This window comes from Protomyctophum bolini (assembly GCF_963924005.1).
Source record: "Protomyctophum bolini genome assembly, chromosome: 2".
In the NCBI taxonomy this organism is placed as follows: domain Eukaryota; kingdom Metazoa; phylum Chordata; class Actinopteri; order Myctophiformes; family Myctophidae; genus Protomyctophum; species Protomyctophum bolini.
In genome coordinates this window covers 30,928,016-30,947,865 of record NC_137863.1, presented here as the reverse complement: position 1 = coordinate 30,947,865, position 19,850 = coordinate 30,928,016, and the positions used below count along the sequence as shown (strand labels likewise).

At 43.0% G+C, this 19,850-nt stretch overlaps 1 protein-coding gene across 1 annotated transcript in view; it reads right to left on the bottom strand.

Annotated features, from left to right (window-relative positions):
- asic1b (acid-sensing (proton-gated) ion channel 1b) overlaps positions 1-19,850 on the bottom strand; it is a gene marked incomplete at its 5' end in the record, with an annotated part of 243,316 nt that overhangs the window by 75,718 nt on the left and 147,748 nt on the right. The gene's annotated exons all lie outside the window — the stretch shown is intronic.

Below are 19,850 nucleotides of genomic sequence, written 5' to 3'. Positions count from 1 at the left end.
GATGGCTGGGGCCGACCTGCCGTTGCCATGGCTACACTCTGGCCGTCGCTGTGTGAGACGATGGATACATGAAACCCATTACTCAGAACATGCGTGCACTGTAGGTGACCCAAACACATGCACACACACACACCAATGCACATGCACACTGACACACACAGAAAGGCACACCAAAGCGCAGATACACGTAGACACACAGCCAGATGTATACATGGATTCACACACACACACACACACACACACACACACACACACACACACACACACACACACACACACAAAGAGCTTGGCATGCCAATCCAGTCAATAATAAGCAAATAATTTGCTTTTGCTGTGTATTGACATTAAGTATCTGGATACAATATTACACATATTTAAGTAAAGTACACTAGCTCACTGGCAGAGAGCCATAGGGAGACAAGCACGCACAGCCACACACGATTGGTCAGCCCCACAGCTGGATTACATCAACTCACATACCCTGGAGGGGTACAATTAATCAACAGCACTGCCAACTTACATAAGCTCACGCACACTCATGCACCCTCTTGGTCCTCCATCATATGGACATGTTTAAATTAGTGTCCGTCCGTCCCACCCACCCACACACAGGTTATCTAACCCTGTGCATGTCCAACACACATTAATATATACATTGCTCGTACATAGACACTCATGTTAATTCTCCATATAAGTAGTATGGTTGAACAAAGGAACTGGGACGTAGACGTAGACTCATAGACTATGGGCTCCATCTTGCGCCACCCCTTATCCCTAAACTTATTTGCCATTTTTTACTATTTTAAAACGTTAAATAGTTCAACTAGATCTACATCGACACATTGTTAACTGTCTGCCATAGATGATAATACTGTTCTGGGTGGATCAATATGACAACATGCATACTGTAATATACTTCATCCACTGTGGGATGCGACAATAGAATTATTGTGAGCCGAAATAGAAAAACAAAAAGCATTGAGGTAGCCTATAAAAGTACAGTAGAATGCTGTTTTCAGAAACAGCCCTCTTCTGCTAGGGAGTGTTACAAACAGTGGCGCTCCCCTGCTGGGAGGAAGAAAAAAAACGAAGAGAAAACAATGCTCCGCCTTTAAGTGAGTTGTTTTGGCCACGGAACACATTTCTCATTTATGGTCCCATGTGGAGAGGTGACACGCAGCCGCGTGACCTCAGAGAAAACCTGATAATGGGACACCAGTTCTATCATAACACACACACAAGTAACACAGCCTGGTGAAAACAGACCATAATGTCACATTTGTGTATAGACCAGGGGTTCTCAACCAGTGGTCCAGGGCCTGCCATAGGTCCTTGAGGGGGTCCCACGTGGTCCCCTGCAGCTAAATGATGGAGAGTTGATAACCAAATGGACCCTTACAGACCTTTAACTCTTGAGAGTGTAAAATGGAAACTAAACCAAATGGACCCGCACGGGTCCATTTGGTTTAGTTTCTTTAGAGTTAAATTATTGTACATAGAAGTCTTCATTAGAGAATGTAGAATAATTGTTATTTTGATCAGTGTTTGCCTATTATCTTATGGTACCAACGTCAATACAGCATGGAAGAAATTAAGAAATAAGAAACAATACGATAAGAAAATATTCAGTGGTGCTCAACCTTTTTCATGTCAAGAACCCCCAGAATTATCTGTATTTGGCCTCCGACCCCCATATCAAAATATGTTGTTCCAGGGACCTCCCGCAGAAGCAAAGATTGCAGAAGCAAATTTTAGTTAAAAATGTTCGCTCTGAATGAATATATATTCCAAATTTGCGGCACATTTTCACGATTTTTCAAAAATAGCAGATCTACAAGCTCATAGCGCGGCAATGAGTGCCACGCTATGAGCTTGTAGATCTGCTATTTCTCAATAGCTAAATAATAACATAATGCTTAAAACACCAAACGGGGTTCCCGCCCAGAATGGGTTTCGTGTTGCAGTTGTACAACACTGTTGTACAACGGAGCATAAATTGGGCATATATAAAGACTGACATGCATTACACACACTTGGAACAGACCGATCACAGAGATAGGTCAACGGGATGAGAGAAAAGGAGAGATCTCATTTAGATTCACGACGAACATGAGCGTAGGGATTTAACGTTTGATGGAGGAAAAGGTCTCTCTACCAGGTGGAGTGCAGGGCAGTGGACTGCCTAAAAGTGTTAACTCAATGGGTTTCAAAGGAGAATGATGAAGAGGCAGGGTTATGCCTTTTGGGAGGGCAGGGCAAGGGCACCCATACAAAAAAAAGAAAAAGGGAAAAAATGAAAGACTGAATAAGAGCAGAAATTACAAGAAGATGAAAACAGGATATAGTCACATTTTGGAAACTGTAGAACCAAGAGCGTCTAGAATCTATCGATCATAATAAAGATTTTTACATTTTCAACTTTTCATAATAGATGTAAATGTTGGCTTTGATATGTCTCAGGTGTCTAAGGCAGGGGTTCTCAACCCGTGGGTCGTGACCCCCCGGGGGGGTCCCCAAATTATAATTATTTTTTTGCAACTGAATGGCTGGAAAATGGAAATTATTTGTTTACATACACTTTCCTTAATGATTACATCTGGTTTCATTTTTGCAGTCAGTTTGTATTGGTGGTGGGGAGGGGCGGGGCGGGGGTCCCCAGCCAAAAACGTTGAAAATATACACACATAAAAACCCCACTACCCCAGGAAGGTTTCTTGTCCTAAACATAATTAAAATAAGCTCTGGTTGCAAAAGGGGTGGTATCTCTCATTTTAAGATTAAAATGATGCAGGAGGCATACATTTTTGACATTGACTTGATTATTTTGATGGCTTCTGAGTGGCTACTGTAAGTAACCAGATCAACTACTGTAGAATATAATGAAATAAGGCTTCTGCATTTCATCTACATAATCTTGCACTAATTACATTATGTAGATGCCTCAGCAGGCAAAACAACAATGGGATTATTAGAGCCACAGAGAGTGGCAGTGGTAATAATATCTCTGTAATACGTATTTTTTTAATAAATTACCAACTGAAATAAATTAAATGTAAGACTTTTTTTTGTTTCACATTATTTTGGAGGTGCTCTGCCTTTTGGAATCAACCACCACACATTGACTCTACTGTACCACACTAACAAACAAGTGAACCCGTTTCCGTGAATGCATATACCATTTTCACACATAATTATGCAAGTATCAATATTGCAATAGCCTACATATCACTGCTGACTTAGCAGTTTATCATAGTAGACTACACCAATGGCAGAGAGCGACTGCAGTTTAGTTTGTCTAGAGGGAATGAATGAATTATGAAGGCATAAAGAAATGGCACTTTAATATAGGGAGCAGGTGCACAGGGACCAGTTAGTTTGGTATGCATGTCTGCAGTGGTGGAGGTATTTGTACTTTACTTGAGTATTTGCAATTACTTCTACTCCACTACATCTTGGATCCAAATGTTGATGGTAAAGAGCTTTTCTCAAGTTATTATAGAACAGCAACAAGAACATTACTCTTCCCCTTTCATGTGGCCGACAAGTCTATGGACTTTTTGGGGGCTTGCTGATTTTGAGGGGAGCATGAAAAAGACAAACTTTGAAAATGCTCCCCCCAAAATCAGCAAGCCCCCCCGTGACGTCATGTCGCAGCCAAGTCATGCCAAGTCATGATAAACATAAAGTGTGACTTTTGAGGGGAGCGCTACCGTCTCGTCTCCAACGTCTGGCTTTCAGACATGACGTCATGTGCCAGCCACGTCTATGGACTTTTAAATGTTTTGCTTTAAGCAGTGACCCTCACTCCCCTCACTTCACACGAGTGTGATTTCTCCAAACATCATGGATCGCACACAAGCAAGCAATACTAACACCACCGGCAGAAGAGTGAAATCAACCAAACATTTGTTTGATTTAGTTAAAAGGTCTGTTTGGGGAAGAGCATAAAATCCAGCCTCCTCATTACTGTCTCCTTGTCGTCAGCAACACCAAAGCAGCTTCCCAGACTCATCAGTCCCTCCAAGCGATTAGTGTTATACTTCTTGTCTACAGATTGATTGGTGCCTTCCATTTCAGCAGTTTCTCTGTACCGTCCGTCACAGCAAGCAACCATATATATTTTCACTTTACTTCCATGGCTTCCTTCTTCCCTTCTACCACCGCGGTACGCCGGGGGGGGGGGGGCTGACGGCTATGAATGTGTTTGATCTTGGTTTACAGTATAGGCATTAGAGGGTTTAACCTGAAACAAATTGCAACAAAAACTCTTTCAACTGTTAGTAACATGTGAAAGGTCCTAAGAAATCCCAGTGGGGACCACCACACATATGTGATGGTTATCACAGTAGGGCAAGTGGCTATGGCCACTTGGTGTGATGGGTTTTACATGCATGGGACTCCAGAAGCATGGCAGCCACACCGGCATGCCAATTCTTTGGAGTTTGGCTGGAGTGGCCATCATCAGTGGGCCGTGGCACCTTGGCTGGTAATCTGGTAGTGTGCCGCGGGTTCGACACCCGATCCTGATGGCCTTTACTGCATGTCATCCCCCCATCTCTCTCCCCATTTCCTGTCAGCATACTGTCTATCCCTCCATACAAAATATAAAATAAAGGCAAAAGCCACAAAAAAACATTTAAGAATGCTGTAGTTTCCAAAAGAGAAGGAAACTGGAATGACTATTCCAGTTTCCTGGAATAGTCTACTGTCAATGACTATGTCAATCTTTGCCTGCATTGTGACTGCATAAACTACCTGCGTCATGGCTCATGACTCCACGAAAAGGCCTCGTTGTCCTGTCCTCTGTTGCAATTGGTTTGAGGTTGACAGCTTCAACCTCAAACAGTTCACAGCCAATGGAATGTTGACATGAAGATGTTATGATGTGTGAAAATCACAGCACACGGTGAGAGAGGAGGCACTTACTGAGGATCAGGTCATATATATTATTATATACTTCACTGGCAGCGCTTGCGTCACTGAGTGCTTTTATAGAGAGCAAGGGTCAAGAATATTTATTTATATTTCATTTATAGGCTTTTTAAAATTAATTGCACAGACAGAAGTCAGTACAGAGAGAGAGAGAGAGAGAGAGAGACACACAGACAGATAGATACAGAGAGAGACAGAGAGAGTTAACACAGAGAAGGAGAGAGATAAAAGGGGAACAGAGACATTTCCCACTCATTAGGGTCAGTGCAATTAGTGCTGTATTGAAGTGACTCCACAGGGAGAGACGGGGACCAGCTGGGTCTATATAGAGGCAGCAGCAGACAGCAGCAGCTTCCTCGATCAATGGCAGCATCCTATGGGCGCTTCCACAATCAATGGAAGCCTGTCGAAGCATCGGGCCTGTTCACATCACAGACAGCGACATTAGACGCCCCTCCCTTTCGTCTCTCTCTCTCTCTGACTGATGGAGAGAACAGAGAGGGGTCAGGGGGTAAAGATAGTTGGTCTTTGATCGTTGCCTCTGTTCTCCAGCGGATTCGACGGTGCCTCTGGGCTCCCCTCCGAACGTGATTATCACTCAATGCACTCCATTACCCCCACTGTAAGCCCTGCCTGCTCCTCCTTGCTTGGCTCCCTAGCTCTTCCCTTTCAGGCATGCATTCTAAATCTCTTGTTCCCCTCTCTCCATCCCTCTACTTCCCTCTCTCTCCCCCCCTCTCTCTCTCTCTCTCACACCTTGGTCCCACTTCATCTCCCTCACAGTTTGTCTCCTTCCCCTTCTCTCTTACCCATTTCTCTCTCTCTCTCTCTCTCTCTCTCTCTGTTTCGCTAATATGAGCAGCAGTCAGTCGGGCGTCGGCATTGGCACGGCGTGGCGTTTTAACGGAGCAGCTGATGGGGAACACAGTTATCAAGCCGAGCGGCTGGAATGTGCAACATTTTCATGAAGCCAATTCATCAGGGCCTGGACGGATCCACATAGCGTGACCATCTTTTCAATGAGATCCGCTGTACTGCTGCCAGCATGGGTAACTACTATGTCTGCAACACGGTATATACACAGAAACTAGAGAAACGGTTGGATGGTACTTACACCAGCAACCTTCCCCGTGTTTCTTCACTAGTCCGATCCAGAAGAACACAGTTTGCCGGCCACTGCTACAGAGCTGACAATGAGGTTATATCTTCCCTTCTTCTCTAGAGTCCTGCCTCAAACCAGACCACAATCCGCCTCTGTGACACGTTAAAAAATGACACATCAAACCTATGGGAAGCTTCATTAGAACATAAAACAAATTCACTAAGGCTAACTAATAAACCAATTAACTACCGTAAATGGAAAAAGCATAATTAAAAGAGGCTCAGATGCAATTGCTCATGTCTATTTGCGAGCGCTGGCGTGTTTCGGCAGAGCCTTTCTTCAGAGCAGACTAAAAATTCACCATGGCCTCAGCTGTCAACCATTGAAAAGATTAGCTTATAGATCATTTGTCAAAACGTCGCTGTCAAGTGGAAACCTTATTATGTCAGTTACAGTTACAGTTACATAACAGTAATTCCAAGTCTAAGCAGCAAAAATTGCTAAAAATAACAAACATATCTACAGAGCTCAAAATTGAACTTGTACATCGGCTATTTTTGCTCCTTTTGTATATGCAGTGGTGGAAAGTAACTAAGTAGATTTACTTAGATGTACTGTACTCAAGTTACTGACCTTTAGTACTTTACATAAGTACTTTACATTACATTACATTTATTTGAAGACTTCAGTTACTACAGTAGTTACTTCGTAGAGTTTTATTATTATTACAACTCTTTACACTTCAGCCCTACGATCTCATGCAAAATGTGTCGCAATGCGACGCATTTTGAGCTTGTAGATCTGCTATTTTCTAAATAGTTTCATACATTTGAAATCTTTAAAAGGGGCATTATGCATAGTTGAGTACTTTCTACTTTTGGTACATACCGGTAAGTACATTTTGATGCCGATACTTTTACTTGAGTACATTTTGAATACGGGACTTCTACTTGTAACAGAGTACATCTACATTGCAGTATTGATACTTGTACTTAAGTAACTTACCACTGCCCAGTAGTATAGCCATGCATGCCATTCATTTACGGGGGGGGGGGAAACAAGTTGAAAGATACAAGGTTTCTGCCCGACAGCGATCATATGACAAGGTGCAAATCTAGCTTAACGATTGTTCCCTGTGTTTCTGTTTAGAGTCCCTAGCCTCATACTTCTCAGGTTCTGTTCTGCCTGCTTTACCTGTACTGTGCTTGACCTTGTGACTGTCCCTTAGACTTTTGCCTGCTCTCCTTCTGTAATTGGCCCCTACACAAATGAAGGGACTTTAGTTTGTAATGGAAATGTCTTCCGTATTAAGGGTGTTTACTGTTATCCAAATATTTCTGCTACATTGTGCAGGCAGTCGCCTGTGCAAAAACGGACGTTGCTATGCAAATTAATGGAAGGTCACGCATGGTGAATAGTGTAAACACGCCGTTTGTAAATGTGAATATATTGAGCAACAGCGTGGCCTATTTAGCGGACGCTGTTTTTGTAAATAAAATGTCATAACAAATTCTGACCTTATTAGACAATTTGTTTGGCACAGTAACTCTGATACATGCAGTCATTATAGGTTGCGTGTTTCAAGGACCGGAACTATCCATTTTATAAGTGAGCGGATTTGGATGGATGTAAACTGCAAATGAAGTATCTCTAGTTCAGCGACTCTCAAAGAGGGATCCAGTGACCCTCAGTGTTCCTTCCAATACACATGGAATCAAATGGACCCTTTAAGAGTAGAGTTGGAGCTCGAAACAAAAACAAAAAAAACGCAACGATAACAAGCCTATTGAGTACCGGCCGGTATAAATACGGTTTGGGCTTATCAAACCTGTTATCGCTTAATCGTTTAACGCTTTTAAAGTGACGCTACTCACATTAACCAGTTAACAGGTTCTCAATATTGTTTTCCAAAAGTAAAAAGTTATAAAAGTATAGGCTACTGTATTTGAAGGCCCTAGTAAAAGATACTGGTTCTGTTCAGAATGTATTGTCGTCTCCCGTCTTTCCACAAAATAATAGAAAATGCTCGATAGTTATCAATAAAAATTAACGAGCTCCATCCCTACTTAATATCATTCCATTTGTATACACTCACGTTTGAAGAACAACGGTTCTAGTTTATACACAGATATGATGCGTTGTGAGCATCATAGACTGGCTCTTATCCCAAGCAAAAATCACACCCATGTGAAGTGAGTGGTGGTGTGTGTGTGTGTGTGTGTGTGTGTGTGTGTGTGTGTTTAGGCTACAACAGTGACACTTGGTGATGAAAACCAACCGAACACTATTTTCGTGGTGCTCGGACACAGCCAGACACACAAAGATCCGTATAGGAGTGGTTGTCACACGGAAATGTATGAATCAGGCTCAAGGATTGCTACTACCCTTTGCACTGTGTTTCTTTCTGTCTTGCTTCCCGAATCCCTAGCCTCATTGTTACCGCATGTGTTGTAGTTTCCCGAGTGCCAGTGTCAGACCTCCTTAACCTGTGTAAACCTGTGTGTTTGACATTGTGCCTGTCCCTGGACTCTGTCTGGTCTAGTGCATGCTCTCACTTTGTTTGTTTGTTGGTTTCCCTGCGTTACGACCTCTGCTGTTTTACCATGCTGTATAAGCCTTGTCCCTTTATGTCTTCAAATAAATTAAAAAAAAAAAACTAATTCTAATTCTAAGCACGATGTGTGTAGCCGAGTACATAAAGCCTCCTTAGCTGTTCTGTAAACCACGGCTTGTGTGGCTTATTGCTTTTATGAAATATATTAAAAAAAAAAAAAAAACACTTACAAATTAAAATAAACGTACAATATAAGTACAATTTTGAGGTATTTGTTGTATGTAGCTAGCATTTACTATGAAAACCTGAATATCCTGTCTGTCCGTACGTCCGTCCGTCACCCCACGCCTCCATATATGGTCATGCCTCGTGACATGACGCCTATTGACACGTCATGCCACCATACAGTATAAATGGCCATATCCATATGAAGATCACGACACTGACTAACCCTCGATAACCATACATGGAGAAGACTGGATCATCACCTAGATCTCCATATATGGAGCTGACCATTATGTTGATCCTTCCCCGCCCGTCCTTCCTGTTCTGACATTCCATTCCATATGTTGATCTGACCTCATCAATCCCTGTACGCTCAAGACACGCTCCATATATGGCCAGTACAGAATTAATTTCATATGTTGACCTGACCCCCCCATGCCAAAACGCCAGCGCTCGCCCAGCAGTCGGCCGTCACCCAGGCGGATGCGTGTACGCAACCTCGCCCTTCAGGGCGTCTTTCTGGCACTTTACTTGAGTATTACCAATTTCCAATACTTTTACTACAGAGACAGACAAAGCTATATTTACTAATTGGATTAATGAAGAATCAAGTGCATGACAATTTATCTGTTCTTTGAGCACAAAAACGATATACGTAGGTTTTTTGTCTGACAACAACACAGACCCGAGTCTCCCAGGAATGTCACCTACATTGTTGAATGTAAGTGTTGTGTTGAAATTGGATGATTTTGATTGTGTGTATATTGTGAACCCCCTCAACGTGCATCTTAACTACAAAGAACACTATACTGTATACACAAACATTTAAGAAATATCCAAACGTGACAACCAGGAATAGTCTGGTGACCACCGGAGAGACGGGATATAGACGGCACCCGGGAGCAGTATGGGTTGGCGCCCCAGCCTGTGTATTCCATGGGGAGGAAGCCCAACAAACCCACGGTGAGGCCGTTAGGAGGGCCATGCAAGGCTGCAGAACCATTGCACTCCTGAATGAAGTGCCTGGTGCTGGGAGTCTGGTGCAACGCACAGGGGCTGGACCTGGTGAGAGCAGGAGGGGCCCGGACAGGAGTCAACCCACAGAGCCTAGTCCCTCCACGTGCCAGAATAGTACCTCCCAGTCCCGGCAGAGTAGTTCAGGAGGAACAGATTGAGTGACCCTGGTTTTTCCCTAATGGCACTGATCGAGGGTAGCTACTGGGACGTAAGTCGGGAGTTGATCACCCCGGTTGGGTCACCTGAGTGAGGGGTATGATGTTGGAAGACCCGAAACCCTGATGACCTTGGGATACATCACTGAGGAGGATACGTCCCAGGTGCATCCATGCGATGTTTTTTTGTTTTGGAAATTACATCAAACTAAAACACAAAGACAGTTTGGAGAGCAGTTTAGCAGCATGAACATAAAACAAGCCTTCCGTTAAGTAAAAGTCCTAACTGGTTGTGAAACAAGGCAGAGGAATTGCACAACAGCGGAAACTATCACTTTGACAGCCATAACTACACTGCAGACTGTGGGGAGCTGCCGAGAGCCCCCCCCCCCCCATTTTTTTCTCTCTCTCGCACACACACACACACACACACACACACACACACACACACACACACACACACACACACACACACACACACACACACACACACACACACACACACACACACACACACACACACACACACACACACACACACACACACACACACACACACACACACACACACACACACACACACACACACACACACGGCAAACAGCTGCTGTGCAGGTGTAGACCTGGCAAGGCACCAGGACCAGGTGGCTTTCCATCCAAGGTGTTGAAGTGCTGTGCCATGAAGCATCTCTCCCATTCATCATCCTATCTTCTGTAAATCATACAGGACAGTATTGAAGTACAATTTGAGGTATTTGTACTGTACTTGAGTATTTCCAATTTCCGATACTTTAATTTTACTTCTACTCCATTAAATCTCAGAGTGGTCTGCCCCACATTTTCCAGAACGGCCTGTTATAGCGCCACCAGGAGGCCGACTTTTGTAAAACAGCTTTGTTTTATATTACTCCTCCAGATTCTGTCCAGAAATTCCACAAATTGTTACACACTATCTCTATAGTCATGTGTTCAAGCCGGATCTGTCCGATATTTTATATTCCATCCTAATTGGCTATTGACTTTCAAAGTTTGCATGATTGGCCCGTTTTGAACAAACAAGCCTCAAATCATGAACGCAGTGTGCAAATTACGTGAAATCTTTCACAGACGTTCCTACTAGGCTGAGGAATATAGCCCACCCTTTTCACATCGGCCTGTTATTGAGCCACCAACAGGTGAACTTTTGGAAAACAAATTTTTGGAACAAAATGAATCAAATCATCCAATTGCCATCCAAGGCGTAAGAAGAAATGGCCCCCTTTTCACATTGGCCTATTATAGCGCCACCAGGAGGCCACAACCTGACCTGCCCTGGTGGAGACCTGTGACCCGAGGGGAACTTTTTCTATTTTTTTTCCTTTCATTTAACGCTCTTTAAACAAGCCTTACATTATTGTGAATTTACAAGAAGTCTACACATTTAGAGAGAATGTAGAAGATGTTTTATTTTGACCAATGTTATCTCTCCTAATGGTACCAACATCAATATGCCTACAGCTTGGAATTGTGGACACAATCTTATCCAACGACGACACACTGTTCAAAGTTTTGGGTGTGAGAGGCTAAATGTCATCAAATGGTGGAACGTGGCTCAAATGACGAATAAATACTGGGCCTCGATATCAATAAATACTGGGCCTCGATATGAAAATGGTTGAAAACCACTGCTGTACACCATCTTGCCAGCTGTCATCAGTCTGCAGCTGCACGCTAAACGAGGGACAGAGGATGTTGTGCCTGATTTCAGTTCAGCCTTCAACACTATTCAGCGCCACCGGATGACCAAGAAACTCCACTGCCTCAAAATCACCCCACTCCTCCTTAGCACTGCAACAGACTGTAGACTCAAAGTCAAAACAATTTGTCACACACGTTACCACAGTGCAATTTGTTATCCGCATTTGACCCATCCCTTGGAGTCAATTTCTTTACACTTATACAGTCTTGTGATGCTTGTTGTGTTATTGTTCCATGTTGAACAGGCTGTGAAACTAGATATCCCTCTGGGGAAAATGTCTAATCTAATCTAATCTTAATCCCATTGATGCTCTAAACAGTAGTAAACATCTATACACTGTCACTGCGCTGGCTGATAAGACCACCTGAGAGCCGGTCTTAACGTAGCAGTGCGCCCTGATTGCGACAGACCAATTCAACTGGAAATTATAGCCATTTCTCCTTCACATCGATGCAAAGTCAGGGAAGTGCATGGCACAAAATATATTCTGGGGCTACAGTAGCTCTGTCCAGAGATTATATAAGGTTTGGCAGCCATTTTTAGATTATTCTTATTTAACGTTTCTGGCTGCAGACACTCAGGGCATGTGTGTGTGTCCATTTGGACACACAAGCACACGCACGCACGCACGCACGCACATCAACACCTCCTCCATCACTATGACAGAGGGCGGTGACTGGTCAGACTGGCCCCCATGGCAGTAAACATTTACGCTCCATGCTGCGTCGTCCCTTCACAGGTCAGCGAAGGCTAACGGACGCAGATGGCCCCGCTAAACGCACCGGCTGAATCACGACCAAATAATCACACATTGAGCTGTCCGAGGGGAGTGCACCTGGTAGCCATGCAGCCTCTCTCTCTCTGCAGCACTTTTGTCCACCTAAAGGCATCCACCTATAACATAACATTCTACTTTTTCAACTTATTTTGTGTTTTTGGGGCTCCCATATGTGTTTTCTATCCCCACAAAGAACCAATTTTGAACAATCAGGCTTTCATATCATATGGGTGCTTTAATGGAAATTGCTCTCAGGAACAGCTCAACTGATTTTGGCCTCATCGTGACGTCATCAATGTCACCCTACTTTGTATAATTCCTCCTCTTCTTCAGTCTTCAGTTCCACATTTGCATTTCCACTTTGTTTACAATGTCCACCATTGTTGATTTTCCAAGCTGGCATGGAATGGAAACAAGCCTGGTTGTATCTAGCATCAGTATTATAATGACTCAAATATTAAATAATCTGCATATCAGCACCCCCACCACCTCAGGACATTGTGATACTGCAGCTAAAACTGCTTTCAAAGTCCAGAAAGAAATGAGCCTGGTTATATCAGAGTAGTGATTGAGGCTCAAAACATTAGAAATAACTTTGAGGGACATAGACAATATGATATTAAATATTAAAAGCAGTTTTAAAACGCATGTTATTTGCACTAAAAAGTGTAAAGCGTAAAAGTGTAAATACTGCAATATGGAATTGCTCCATTGCAAGTAAAAGACTGGAATTCAAAATGTACCAAAAACTCACTATGCAGAACTGTAGATCGGCTATTTTCAAATGGCCGAAAAGTAACTATAGCAACTAAAGTACTCGTACTAATGTAGTGGCGTGCAAGCACAATATTTGCCTCTGAGATGTAGTGTAGTAGAAGAAAAACGTGTCTGCAAATTGGAAATACTCAAGTTAAGTACAAATACCTCAAAATTGCATAGTTAAGTAAATTACTTAATTTAAGTAAATGGTTTTACTTGGTTACTTTCCACCACTGGAATGCAGCGCTGGGGAGAAGATGGAGGTGGTGAGAGAGAGAGAGAGAGAGAGAGAGAGGGGGGGGGGGGGGGACAGTAGGAGGGAGGGAGGGTGGAGAGCTGCGACGCATGAGCTCCCACCATCCATTCGTCATGTCAGATAATACGACAAGCGCTCAGAGGGAAAGCTCATAACTAGATTATTGAGAGCACCTCGATTTATTTGCGGGGTTAAGAGATATGGCACTCATGGGAGCTGCATGCATGCATGCCGGCCCGCCTGATGCGCTCATCTTTTTTCTTTTCTTTTTTTTCTCTTTAGGTCCAAATTCTGAAACGAGATTAGATTCCGTCGCCTCGGCTAACTCGATTACGCCTGGTGTATAGCGGTTAAGGCGGGTTGGTGATGTGTGCAGTTTGCTTATTTAACGATGCATCGCTGTATTTATATGAATCACCCCCGTGGTTCTCTCTCTGTCTCTCATAACATTATACACTTTGTTTGGCCAGCCACCTGGCCTTCAGGAGAATGGGAAGTGTCCTTCTGAAAAGTATAGATCCAGCTGCCTTGTTCATCTCTCCATTCATCCACCCATCTATCTCTCCTGCCCATTACCTATTTACCTACCTATACGTCCATTCCATAGATTACTTCTTCATCCAACTCATTTATCCATACATCCAGGCCATTTCCTTCCTCCCTTCCTTCCTTCCTTCCAGCCATTAAGCACGTGGCCATCGCCGTACAGCATTTAGATCAGTTAAATAAATGCAGCTGGGTCTAAATTGTTCAACCAAAGCAAATCAATTCTCATCACATGGTGCAACCCAAGGCTGGAGGCAGGTTTAATTTACACTTCAGCCAACACTCTTACCTGTGATGAATCTGTCTCTGCTTGAGCCCATCTCCTTTTAAACCGTTAAAACCGGGAAAGCATTCGTTTTGATTTGTCTTCTCCCCAACAGTGCACTCAGGGGCAGCCTTAAGGATCGGGAGGCCCCGTTCATTATGTCATAATTTTAATTATTAATAATTATTAAATAATATATGTATATATTATTATTTTTTGTCCGTGTGTATTATCAGACTTCAAAGCATGAACAGCATACCCAGCCAAGTAGAAAAATACACAAAAGCAGCTTGATTTTGATTTTTAATTTTCTTTTTACTTTGTCTTGAAATTACTGTAAGGTATAACTGGAAGGCAGGCTATACAATGATGCAATCGCAACTCTCAGCGCTGCTAGTGCAGTGAGTGCACACACAGGTCAATGTGACATGACAGGTCGAGTACCTGCAGTGATTATTAGCTGCTGCAAACTAGGTAAGTGGACGTACAGGATGAGACTGAATCATTTACAAGGCTGATTGGAAGGCTGCGATGCAAATGCAATATTACTTCTACTACTACCTTACTACTACTACTACTATTTTTGTTTTACCATTTTTGTGTATGCGCACATTTCGATTTCTTTATTTGAGTCCACATTTATAAAATACATTATCAAGGGCACAAATATTTTCAGTTGCTTCTGATATATTACGCACTCGAAACATCACGTGTCTCAGTGCTTGAGTCCTTCTACTTACTACTACTACTAACTTTTTAGTTTTACCATTTTTGCGCGCGCACACACACACACACACACACACACACACACACACACACACACACACACACACACACACACACAAAGTCACTTAATGAAGGTGGTTTGCACCGCTCAAAAACCTCTCTTTGTGAGAAATGTAGTTTGGACAGGGATGTACATCCCAGTATAAAACGGAAAGGACATATACCGGTACACAAATACAGCAAACCACACAACAGAGGAAGAAAGAGGAACAGAAAAACAGAAGCCATACCATAAACCCAGTCCCATCTGTCTGTCAAACTAGCTCAACATCACATTTCTAGTTTTGGGAGTGAGTGGGCGTCGGGAACCACTGGAGGAGACGGTATATGGGCCGATTCATACTCCTATTTTAGAGCTGAATAAAAGTCGGTTCGGTGCTGTAGAGCCTACAATGTGACGTCATTTGAGGTTCGGGGGGGCGGGTAGCCGGGTACCGTCCTAAAGTCGTCTCTTCGGTGCTACTGAAATCGAGCCGAAATCATTTCGGCACTACAGCATAGAAACAGCGGTAAAATAGGAGTATGAATCGGCCCTATGAATGTTCGCTCATGGCTAACTTCACAATTGCTTACTCTGCGGGGCAATTGGGGTGACATTATTTCTGTAAAACAAGAACAAACACTAAAAACCACAACATCAATTACTGCATTCCTCCAATTATGGTATTCATAAGCTCTACATTGCCACAGGAGTTCAATTATACTCACAAATCACAATGACTGGAAGCACAGCAGTAGTCATATTATGTCACATTGTGTCACACTAGTGCTACAAACGAGTCTGCTCTCATACTGTAGTTATGTTTTCTACACACCTGTGCTAATTCTCAAAACCCAGCAGTGGTTCTCTCTCAACAGCCTGCTGTCCTCCTCTGCCCCTGTTCTGTTCTTCACACACAAACATTTCAACTTCTCCAAACTGAAGCCAACGTTGAAGAGGCTCCCTTTCAAATGCTATTAGCATCCAACGCAGTGATAAACTAACTGCCACCCCCCAAAAAATCGAAGCCTCGTATTTCTATTTTACGTTATTAACCCCGGCCAGTCTCTGATGGTAAAAAAAACAAACATTAGAGAGCACATCAACCAGCGGAGATTATGATCCGGACAGGGGGGATGTCTTATGCCTGACAGAAGCTCACTCTATGAGATTTAACATTTTCAACGTTGCAAATGAGGGGCTACTGTAGCTGCCTGGTGGATGATGATGGGAGGGGGTGGAGCGGGAGGGGTGGTTGGGGGGGGAATCAATGCACTCGTTCTTGTTCTCATGGCCACGTACTTGAGGGGAGGAGAAAAAAAGAAAGAAAAGTAAAATCAGGGTCAGTGATTTAGCACATCTCCCCATGAAGGGGATTAATAAACATGACAGAGTGCAGAGTGAAGCAGTGCAGTGTGTGCTGTTCACATCAGAAAGACGTAAGAGTGATGGCGAGAGTTAATTCAGCCTCGTGAGAAGGGGCGGGGTGGGGGGGGTCACTTCTATCATCACAGCGGGATAGATAGGTCTCTCTCTCTCTCTCTCTCATGATTGCTCTGTGCAATCTTTCCCTCGCTCTCGCTTTTCCGCCCAAAGCTCTGAAAACTCCAGAGGCAAAGTTGTAAACCTAATTATCCTATCAAGTATTAGGTTATTATAGAGAACACAGACCATCCGGATGATTTTATTTCATTAATTTTTTTTCATGTCGACAGATCCGAATTGTATAGCCTCCTTGGGCATGCCAAAACTAGAAATAAGAACGACGATAAAAAGGAATGATACATGTTGTTTGGGACTTGTATGACAGTGAATCTCAGTGTTAGCAATAGCACAGCTAGATACTGTACACGCAGCATGCAGTAGAGCCACGTGGCTGCGTTCTTGCGTCCAACAAGTAAACTTTCTGGAAGAGGCACAAGGACAGCGTCACATAAGTACACTACATCTGTACAAAACCGCCATTCCCAATTTACTGGTATAAACCAGATTTACATCAGAGGCAGAGAAATCCCTCTGCATAAATAGCAGCTTACAGGGGGAGAAACAACATCCACCCATGACAGAGTGATAAGGGACAGCAGCCCATATCTTCATTATTGTCTGTTGTTCTCCTCCCCGGCCTCTGGAGTATAAGCGTTTTTCCTCTTCCACTGAAAAATGGATCTGAGAGCCAGCCTCAAATTGGTGTTATTCTCTCTTCTACATTTCCTCATTGATTTGCATTGATTATGTACCGTACTGTAGCTTTGCTCCATTGCTATTTGGGGTTCCATTAGAATATTTATTACCCCATACATTATTTTTAGATTGAGGTTATAAAATAAACTGGTTGCACTGTGAACCTAAAGACCATGTCATCATTTATTTTATATGAACAAAGTTCTGCCTTTAAGGAAGGAATGATGATGGCCCATTCCTCGGTGCCAAATGCTGCAGGCAGGTACATGGCTGCTGTATTCAAATTGAAAGTGAAAAAGGGGGTCAATACTGTACTACAGAGGGTTTCACTTCATTAAGTTTTTCTGAGGATGCCGGATATGATAAAGAGAAGCATGCTGGCTGAACTTAGCCTGATTATCAGACTGTAGCTTTCTTGAAGCTTCAGTCTGACGTGGCAATTTCAAGGGGGGATTAGAATTTCCCTCAACCAATAGCCATTGTTGTTGTTTTTCCCTCCTTCCTCATACATGTGTGTTGCGCTGTGTGATGACGCTGAAAACGGGCCTCGGCGCTGATTGGTTGTTCATTAGACCCACCCCCACCACCGATTCTCATTGGATAATACATTTTTGTACCGAAGAAATTATAGGTTCACAGTGCAACACCAGACCAATAGATGCAGTCCACTCAGAGAGTGGGCAGGGTCTTTGGGCTGTGTCCAGGCTAAGCTGAACTAGTATAAAGTCACCTAAATGAAAAAGACACGCATTGTTTTCCGTCAGGTTTGAGGGAAATTGATTGGCCGCAGACCTTCAAATGAAAAGTGCCTTTACTACTTTGATGTTGCCGACACAACTAGGAGCCATGCAGTAATGAGGTCTTTGATTGGAGCGTTACGTCACCAAATCCCCCTTTTGAAGCAGACAATTTGAGTTGATATCACACCGTCTGGCTGTGTGCTGATATTACGCATTGGTCTCACTCACACGTTTGAACCGAGTAAACACCAACCCCCAGAAACGGGGGACCAGTCCATACAAATAATTCATCACAAACCCCAGCCTCTGTGTTTGATCTAGGCCATGTTATTGGCGCCCTAAAATCACAAATGACCTGCTTTCATTTGAACGTTCTATCTATACTATTACTACTGAGTTGGGTAAATTGAGTTAATTCACTGAGGGTGAGCAATTGCTCTGACTGCTTTCTTGTAATTTTTCAGCATTAAAAAATAAAGTGGAAAGTGGTTTCAGTGCAGAGGTAGCCTGAGCTAATGTGTTAGGTTTCTTCTCTAGAGGCGGCGGGTCGCGGCACAGATTTGTGACTCCCACTTCTAGACCAGAGCAGCCAATGCGTTGTTCCTCCAGGCTTTCATTTTTTGCGCCTGGCCCAGCTAGCGTGCTTTCTGGTCTAGAAAGGAGAATATTGGTTCACTGATCCTGGATAAAGCCTGGGCACCAGCGAGGCTCATGTGCGTGAGGGAGTGGCAGAATGTAAGATCTTTTCTAAATAAATGCCATTGAAGACGCCTAAGTGGATCCAACACGGTGGGACTTTTCATGATGCTTGGTTTGAAACTCCTGGAGCTCTTTTAAGGAATATTCAGTTCATACAGTAGCACAGATGGATACATGACACTGCTTAGAGTTTTGATTTAGGTTCTCCACATTCAACTGAATCAGTGGCTATAGACACATGGACAGTTAAATCCCCTTTTCATTCAGAATAAAAGTTAAATCCTATTAAAAGTTGTCATGTAAACACCTACAAAAACATAAATCTGATGTAACTGACTGGTTTATTCCATTTTTAAATCCTATTGAAACAATTTTGGACTCATGTAAACACTCATTCGGAATGACCATTTCCCATGTAAAACATTCAAACATTACTTTACATGTAAAAACATTACTTCTGAATTTTCATTCTGAATGAAAAAGCCCTCATGTAACCAGTGCCTATTCTGATGTACCGTTTGGGATCTTGCAGAATGGAGTCATGGAGACATGCCAGCTCGGTGAGATCCTGGGAAATGTTCTCACTGAAAAAGCTCCTTGCCCTAAAGACTTGCCCTTTTTAATATACAGAGAAAACGTAACTTCTCAGAGACAATGTTTGAAAGTCTCGGGGGAACTGCGAGTATAGCCCTTTGCCCTAGGCTCCCTAGGCTCAAGACTGAAGTGACAGTGTCATGCATATTGTAAAACATTACATGTCAGACTTTGAGGGAAAAGGCACCCAGTGGAATGTTTCCTTACACAGAAGGATCTGGGCCTGGGGAGATATGATTTTTCTCAGTTGCCGGCCTCCCCAATTTTAATCTTTTTGCTTTAATAAAGATATTTGTTTTGTTTTTCAATCTCCTAGAAAAGTGCTACAGTATATAACTCTACTATTATTATTGTCTCTGCCAGACTGATATGAGGCCGTGGCCGAGACATGTTTCCGTCTGTCAGTCTGTGAGCAGTTAATCTCTGGCACTGTTGGTCCGATCTGGTCAGTGTTTATATTGGTTATAGCGCTACTAGGAGGCCGATTTTAGCTATTAACACATTTTTGATATTATTCCTACAGATTTTGTAAAAATATACAAT